The sequence below is a fragment of the Montipora capricornis genome, chromosome 7 (genome assembly GCF_036669925.1).
Source record: "Montipora capricornis isolate CH-2021 chromosome 7, ASM3666992v2, whole genome shotgun sequence".
NCBI classification, from domain to species: Eukaryota; Metazoa; Cnidaria; class Anthozoa; order Scleractinia; family Acroporidae; genus Montipora; species Montipora capricornis.
Genome location: NC_090889.1, coordinates 37,329,605 through 37,338,908, shown reverse-complemented (window position 1 = coordinate 37,338,908; position 9,304 = coordinate 37,329,605). Strand labels below are relative to the sequence as shown.

Genomic DNA, 9,304 nt, shown 5'->3' with positions numbered 1-9,304 from the left:
ACAGAAATATGTCTTACTTTACATACCTCACGTCCGAGCCGTCCGCAGACATCTACCGCGTGTGAAAAGCGAGGTTTCAAAAAGAAATTGGAACCCAGTCCACAACGACCGCTGGTTTTCCTTACTGTCACGCAACAGTCGGACTAGTCGTGATGATGTTTACCGAAAGTTGAGTTTATCCGGCATTCTGCTCCTCGATTCCTTGTTCTATCAGTAGGTTAATATTGGTCAAACCGTGGCCGCCAAAACGGCAGAAGAAACTCGTTGGTGAGACAGTCCTAAAGTTAAGAGATTTGCGGCAATGCTCTGAGTAGGCCACAGGGTAGGCCATGACCCCATGTTTTGTCTACACCCCTCTATATGCCCCGTGACCCGCAGCTGGTCAAAGGTTTTTTAGGTCCCATGCAAATTATATGCCATGAATCGTATGACCTCAGCATTACTTGATTAAGGAGCGATTCTAGAATACCCGAGAATCCTCTGAGAGCGCGTTTTATTGAATTTGACACCATTAACGAATGTCTACATCAAAACACAGTAGCATTGGATTTGTAGTTGGAATAAATAACTCCCGTGATTGGCGAAAGGAATTGTTTCCTTATCAATTTATGCAAAATCGGTGACCCACCTCACTATTTGGGAAGCTCAAAAGCAAACAAGCTGCGAGATTTCTGCTTCTCAACGCCGTCAAAAAGGTTCCATTCGTCTCGACATTTCCACAAAGCTCTTCGATCAAATTTTAAAATGGCCGCTTTTCATTGGTAACCATGCCACCTCCACCTCGGTACTGCTGGCCTCAAGAAGCTCAGGCGCATACAGCCACGGTTCAAATACAGATCGTACAAAATTTGTGATTAACTCATTTCCTTTATTAGAAAAATTTGACGATTTGAAGATCTTATCTGCGACACGTGAAATACACTTTGGATTAAGGTATGCTGTAGAATGCAAAAAAATTAGGATACCAATACAAACAATAATGTAATAGCAACTTATTGGATAAAGCTGAATCCGCTTAATGTAAGCTTAACTTTTATTACAAATTAAGAGAAAGAACATCGGATGGATGGATGGTGATTATATTATAGCAAAGCCTTATTCAATGAAAGGGTTGGTGGTTGATTATCCATTCAAAACATAATCTGAAGAGTTTCGAACATAATTCAACCTTACTGTTTTTTCGAGGGAGGTGGGGGGTGGGGAGCCCAAGGGGAGCCCTACTGTGTCACACAACGTCGTTCGTTTAGCAGTTTTTCACTATAAGGCGATTTGTATCAAATAGTTTGTAATATCATTTTTGACGACTGATGGTGTAGTTGTTGTTGTTGTTGAAGTTCATTTTCTTCTGAAATGTCAACTTACATAGAATAATTTAATTATTCCATGTAGTATATAATTATTATTTTAGAGAATATAAGAGAAGGGAAAGGGATGAATATTTGGAATCAATAATAAAATAATAACACTAGCCATAAATAATTAGGGTAACAATGATTATTCAAAATCAAATTACAATAACTTCTCTATAAACTGCGCCAAAAATCCAATTATTGGATTTTTAGAGCAGTTTATAAAAATTAGCTTATTTCCAAGTCATACCCAGTCAATCAAACTGAGTTATTTTGCATCATTTTATTTTGTTCATTCTGAATAAAGGACTTGAGGTTAAACAATTCTCAAGATAAGCTAGAAATTTATCATTGTTTACTTTTAAGTATAAAAGCAACATTGATGGGAGAATGATGAGAGACTCTGAGAGGAAAGCAAATGCAATTGTACACTGATACTTTGTTAGATTCTCACAAAGCTATATGTCCCCAGAGAAAACCAGGTAGCTTTAAAACAAATAAATTTAGATATAACACATTTCAAATATAAACATTAAACAGATAGAGATAAAAATGCAATAAAAAATTGTTACAATTTGCACCTTATATTTACTTCAGTACCAGTCTTCCATTGATTTTTTTAATGCTCATTATTATTATTATTATTATTATTATTATTATTATTATTATTATCATTATCATTATCATTATCATTATCATTATCATTATTATTATTATTATTATTATTACTTCTCTTGATTATTACTTCCCTTGTGGAGTTTGAATTGTTTCTTTCAGATTATTAAAAGTGGGATGCCTCTGAACTAACTTGAAAGCTCCGTGCACTTCCACTATGAAAAAATCATTTAAATTCGAGCTTAGAAGATTCATATGATTCATTTCTAGGATAGCCATGCTCTAAGAAAGAACCACACACGAGTGTTGTAAATGGTTGTGTTTTAAACAGATAGAGATAAAAATGCAATAAAAAATTGTTACAATTTGCACATTATATTTACTTCAGTACCAGTCTTCCATTAATTTTTTTTAATGCTCATTATTATTATTATTATTATTATTATTATTATTATTATTATTATTATTATTCGATTTTCTCCAGTTCTCTGGTGTTTTTCTGCGTCTTTTCAGCCATGTCACGCCAACAGTGCTTCCCCCTGCTTACAGACACAGCTCTTTTCGTGAGATGTGAGCAGTACCAAGTATGGCTAACAACTGTGCACTTCCAAAAAAATCAGACAGTCGACTTAACTTCCTATACCAAACCTTTGCATTCTTAGAAACAGTTCCAAGTGCACCAATCATGCTGGGTATTACTACCACTTTCGGGGCTCTGTTACTTCTTTTAACTGCAAGCACTAGTTCTTGATACCTTTCCTCCTCCTCCTCCTCAGTAGTCAGGATATTTTGGTCAGCTGGCACAGCTATGTCAATAAGTGTCCATTTCCGTGTGTCTTTCTGGCACTACAGTAATATCTGGTCGATTGTGCTTCAGCCTCTTCTGTGTTCCAATTTATCCTCACTTCTCCATTCTCTGCAACTTTTAAGGGTTGATCTTTGTACCTCTTGATAGTATACTCTAACTCATACTTTCTACACAGCTCCCAGTGTACCCGATTCAGTGTACCGGGTACAATGTAATAATTTACCGGGTACTGTACTGTACCGGATTCTTCCAGTTTATTATTATTATTATTATTATTATTATTATTATTATTATCACTTCAATTTGACGTAGCATCCTTTAGCCGGAGCCATTTATTGGTACCAGGTGGCTTATGGACTCCTCATATATCCATGACCTTTCTGATTTAATTTGTGCTATTCCAGGCAAACAAGTAAGCTTTCTGTATAATTAATTAAAATAAAAATAGTAATAATGATAATGATAATGATAATAATAATAATATTTATTATTATCATTTTTAATACTTAAGTGTATAATTAATATTATTTGCTTTTCCACACAACCTACATTTGCTGGCTTGAGCCTAAAAGCAAGTTGCTGTCTGCAACCAAAGGTCCTAGGCCTCATTTATAAAATATCTGCCCTGTTTCTGATTATTCTCGCTCTCCCAACTAAGACAGACTTTTTGTAATGTTTCCCCAATGATTACTATACCAATCTTTTCCAAAAATCCCTTTCAATTATTCTTCTTGATACAGTCCCCAATGGCCAACAACTACTGGTACAACTTCGGCAATTATTATTATTATTATTATTATTATTATTATTGCTATCATTAGAATTAGTACTAGTATTTGTATCTCTATAAGCCTAATACTTGTTTTAGAGTTTGGTTTTTTCAGTGTGTGTATTTTTACTGATAATTTGAAATAAATAAAGCTTATGTTCTTCTTATTATTATTCTTATTCTTATTGTTGTTATTATTATTATTATTATTATTATTATTATTATTATTATTATTATTATTGTTATTATTATTGTACAGCATCTGAGGCCTTGAAGGTGCTCCTGGTCTGGTCAATTACTTCCCTTGAGAGAGAGTAACAACAATAGTTCCTCTCCTGATTCCTTAAAGGGACAAAACGTTTCCTAGAAGTCTCGCCGCTCCCAACAGAGCAGTTTTCTGAATCACTTCAAGTCTGGCGGTAGTGCCAAGCTTTTCCATTTGTTTGTCAAACATATCAGAGATACAGCCCCTTAATGCTGCAATCACAACTGGCACTACAGTCACTTTCTTCAGCTTCCACATTTTCCTTCCTTCCTTCTCTATGAAGTTGGTACTTCTCTATTTTCTCCAGTTCTTTGTCTTTTACTCGCGCATCTCCTGGAATGGCGATGTCAATGATCTTGGCCTCCATCGTCGCTTATCAGCGAAGACAACGTCTGGTCCTATTATTATTATTATTATTATTATTTCATGGTTTAACATATAATACGCGCGGATTTTTTGCGAGTTGCGTAGTATTTTTCCGAGCCCCGCAGGGGCGATGGAAAATACCAGCAATGTGAAAAATGTCCGCGAGTATTATATGTTAAACCATGGAATACGCTATTTATTTTTCCACGACAAAAAAGGTGATATTTTGCTTCAATGTATTTGGTAAGATTGTTTTGACAAAAATGCATCATCTGTCCTTCTGGTTCCAGTGCGAACGATGTACATGTAAACAGCACAAAAAGCCAGCCAAAGATCTTTATTTGATTGGATAAACAACATGAAGAGTGACAAGCGATGACAAGCTAAATTCTCAGGCTTTGTATCGCGTTGAAAACAATTTCTTTCATTGTAAAACTGCGGTTCCGTCCGTATTTGCTCTGTTCTAAACCTGACAAACCGGGACACTACAGTGTATTACCATCTCATTGGGCGTTCTCTTGACCAAATATGGTAAAATGGCGTAATAGTTGAATAATAATAATACTAATAATAATAATAATGTTATTATTATTATTACTGTTATTATTATTATGATTATTATTGTTATTATTATTATCATCATAACATGAATTATAATTATTATTGTTATTATTAATGCCACAAGAGGAATCTTTTTAGTGAAAAAAAAAAAAAACATCTAGGAGAACAATAAATATTACGAGAGTGAGTCCTAGTACTTATACAGAACACGTGTCGCCTAAACTAAACACAATGACACTCTGATGATTCTCCTGTAGCTCAGCTGTGGGGCATCCAAATTATTAAGAGGACCCGAAGCTCATTGGTTACTTTGAAATCTTATTCAGGAACACTTAGTATGGTGGAGTCATCATCGGCACCATCCTCTAGGTGCCCCTCCCTATAGAGCGTTTTCACGTGACGTCACGGCGGCTATGTTGGTGTTCCAAAACAAAGAAATGGCGGCCATGATGGTGAACCATACAAATCCTCCGGGAATTGAACTCTATTTTTATGCAAATACTCTCCTTTGCTTCAGTAATCCAATATGGCTGCTGGTCAATTGAGTGAAAACGCTCTATTTTCATGTCCAGGCTAGTCTGCTTGACCAAGCTCAGATCTGCATATGTCTCAGGGGTCAGCGAGGCATGCTTCTCCAAGCTTCTCTGTCATGAAAAAGATGTCACATTAGCAGCATTGATGATAAATGCACACCTGAGAGCATTTCAGACAAAGGCATATCATTATTCAAACTATATGTTTTTTGTAAGCTAAATTTATAAACATTTTGTTATTGTGTTGCCCTTGTGTAAGTGTAAATTTCCAGCAAATAAGCCTTGAATTTTATACCTGAAGATAATCGCTTGGCCACCCTAATAATAGCCTGTGTACATCCGCTTCCTCCCCTGGAAAAAATCAGGGAGAGTGGTCTCTCTCCCCGATTTTTTGTAAGCGTACGTGACGTCATAACCCAAATTTCTCGCATGGATAGATTTCCCAAAAAATCTTACCCATGGTGCTCCGCTGGCGCGCTTCGCGCGCCTGAGCGTCGCTATAAGCTTTTAAGAAAAACAAGGCGGGCCTCATTACTATTCTTTACATAAAGAACTCTAATTGAGAGTTGCAGGGATGGCGCAGTGGTGAGAACACTCACTTTCCACCAGTGGGGCCCGGGTTTGATTCCCAAACTAGGCGTCATATGTGGGTTGAGTTTGTTGGTCCTCTTCTCTGCTCCGAGAGGTTTATCTCCGGGTACATCCGGTTTTCCCCTCTGCTCAAAAAACCAGCATTTGATTTGAGTCGATTTTAATTAATTCGTTAGTGTCCCCATTTAGTGCCCTTGTGCTAAATCAGTGTTTTGAAAGGCTGTTAGGACATGAATTATTTATGAGTTCTTGAAGTAGCGTGATGATAAATACATGTTGTAAGAAGAGAGGGGATAATTAAGCACGGACAAAGCAGAACAATAGCAATTTGAGAACACGAAAAGGTAGGTGGTGTGGTCCAGAGCTTAGGGCGTTGGGCTGCATGCGGTTGCCGCGGGTTCAAATCCCGTCCTGTGGCCTGTTTCTCAAAAGTCCCGAAACTTTTCGGGCCTATTTCGGGTGTCACAATTCCCTTTATATCTTCGCAACGCCGAGGTTCTAAGCCATCAAACTTCGCAATCCTCTTTGTTTTTCTTACATCAAAAACATGTTAAAGGATCAGCGTTTCAAAATAAGCAGATTGCAGTTTGACGACTGGCTTTTCGGGCCCGAAAAGTTCTCGGGACTTTCGAGAAACAGGCCCCTGGATTTCCCGAAAACTTTTCGGGCCCGAAAAGCCATGTGTGAAACTGCCAACCGCTTATTTTGGAAAAGCGACCTTTTAAGATGTTTTCAAGCTAACTAAAAGAAATGTCTGTGAAGTTTGACGACTTAAATCCTCTCCGTTCTTTAGATACAAAAGGAATTGTGACACCCGAAAATGCCCCGAAAAAGTTTCGGGACTTTCGAGAAACGGGCCCCAGATCTCTGTTTTGGATTTGTTTCCGGTTGTCCCGGTATGAACTCTACCACCAGGATTTTCGACAGTTTTGTAAAGTAGCGGATATATTTTTGATAGCACCAGACGTGACGAAGGCGCGATCTACCTAGTGGGGTCTAGGGGCATGCTCCCCCGGAAATTTTTGAAATACACTCAGAAGCGCTGTATCCAGTGTTTCAGTCTGGAACCCAAGAATCAGTTTCCCAGGAAAGTCTGGAGTTCACACGAATTCTCTTTAAAAAATAGTAAAAGAAATATATAATAATAAAAAATAAAGCAAACCACTCAAATTTTGGTATCAAAGTACCTGACATGGAATGGGAAACGACCGGACGAAACGTCAAACAAAAACCCTGTACCATGCTTTGTAAATAGCCATCTGGTTGCTTTCTGCCAGTGGGGTTTCTTAATGATAATAATGTTTCTGTTGAGTTTGAATTGTTTCTTTCAGATTATTAAAAGTGGGGTGCCTCTGAACTAACTTGAAAGCTCCGTGCACTTCCACTATGGAAAAATCATTTTAATTCGAGCTTAGAAGGTTCATGTGATTCATTTCTAGGATAGTCATGCTCTAAAAAAGAACCGCACGCGAGTGTTGTAAATGGTTGTGTTTGGTAAGATTAAAAAGAGGCAATTCATCGCCCCTGACAGAGTTGTCAAACGCTTTTTAAAATTAAAATGTAGATTTTGAGTACAATTACTATGCCCAAATTGCACTGAAACGGTGATGGGTTTTAATTGTCAGTTTACTTTAAGCTCAATATGGTCAGAAGGTACTCTGTTCCTTCAATAATTAAACCTTTTCCCGTGTTTTGCGGCATTTGCAGCATTCAAAAATAAGAAGAAGAATAAGAAAAATAGTCTTAATTGCACTTTTCTGTCGCCGTCATTAAGGGATGATTTAGCGAGAACGTAGTAAAATTAGTCCTTCTTCTGTTTAAACGAAATTGAACTTTTAACAAACAGCTCTGTAGCTGGTGTTGGTTATATATACGATCTGCAAATATTAATGACTTCCAACGGTTCCTTTGATTCATTCAAAGCAGTCTTCTCAGAACTCGAACGGATTATGGAGTAGTAAAATGGAATAACAACTGTAATGTGATGGTCATTTCAGAGGCGGCTGACGCAAGACAAGGCATTTTGTTGGAAATGGATAAAAGAGATAATATTTAGTTTGCACACATTCTGGAATACAGGTATAAACATACCGTTGTAATAATGCTCCGAACTAAAAAAGCTGACAAGTTGAGGGAACATCCATCTTTCACTGAAGAGCTTTCTCTCTTTTTGTTCTTCTCTGGTTTGGTGTTGATTCTTTCGCGGATGCTCGAAATGAATTCTTGTCCAAAGCGAGGGAACGTCTGGTCCCTATTTCAGTCAGTAACTCTGTTATCTGTACCCTCTAGCGAGGAAAAGTTTGGAGGAGGAATGTGCCCCACTGATTGTGGCGGCGCGATGTCAAAACACTTCGTACGTGTTGCAAACGCTGCAACTGGTTTCACAAACGTTCTTTGCTTCGTGAATTCGAACCAGCATTATAAAAAGTTACATGATTCAATATACGCGCTCAACGCTGTTGAAATTGCCACGCCCCCGGTCTTAAGAATTCCTCAGTGCCACAAGCAAGATAGATAGTGACAAATAGCTCACTGTAAAACTACTATTACTGAAGAATGCTTCGATGAACATATATATTCATTTACCCAAACTGTATGTATGAGGACGAATTTGGAATTCACGCTCATGTTCTTGTTGCCAAAAGCAATCCTTTGTGATTCGATCTGTGCGCGGTTGAAAAGAAAAGAAAAAGAAAACTAAGACAAAAAAAAAAAAAAAAAAACTGGTAGAATAGCATGTGGAACATCTTCTCATATAGCAATTACACAGGAACCGAATAACTTCGCCTTCGTAATACAGATTTTGGTGGCATTCGTAACACCTTCGGACGTAATATGCGCAGTAGCAATAACTCGGCTTGCTTTTAACATGTTCGGACCAACAGTAATGAACCATATCAGATAGTGCCAGGAGAAAATATTCAGCTGTTTTGATGCTTCATTTGGATTGATTGTAGTAAAAAAATAGGTTTTTTTTTACAAAACCTTCGTTTGACAATAAAAAAAATTGCGGCAGAACATTTCTTAAGAACATTCTAAGATCTAAAAAGCTAAAAAGTTGAATAAAAATCGACGACGTTTCGACGTTACCATACGTCCTTATCAAGTCACGTCGATTTTTATTCCACTTTTTAGCTTTTTAGATCTTAGAATGTTTTTAAGAAATGTTCTGTCGCAATTTTTTTTGTCAAAAGTTTGTGTCAGTCACTTCTTTTCCCTAAAACCTTTGTTGAAAGGTGTTTGAGTTTTGTTGTATGAAAGCCAAATAAATCCTCCAAATTGGGAATTCCATCTTTTTACTACTTAAGCTTCGGGGAAATTTAAGTCGCCTATCGACAGATAAATAGTCAATTTGTATTTTTTGTTTTTAAAGAATTGATCATAAATTTTCTTTTAATAACTTAATAAAAAATAAAATGCTCCCAGCAGCAATTGCTAATTGATATA

The 9,304-nt window shown here is 37.0% G+C and overlaps 1 protein-coding gene across 2 annotated transcripts in view; it reads left to right on the top strand.

Moving 5' to 3' along the window:
• The first annotated feature begins 815 nt into the window (after positions 1-815).
• Positions 816-9,304, top strand: part of LOC138057103 (A-type voltage-gated potassium channel KCND3-like) — a 46,320-nt gene continuing 37,831 nt past the window's right edge. Inside the window, exon 1 of one of the 2 annotated variants that reach the window (XM_068903148.1) lies at positions 816-933. The gene's annotated coding sequence lies outside the window, so the exon portion shown is untranslated. The remainder of the gene's footprint in view (positions 934-9,304) is intronic. The other variant, XM_068903146.1, reaches the window with a different exon arrangement.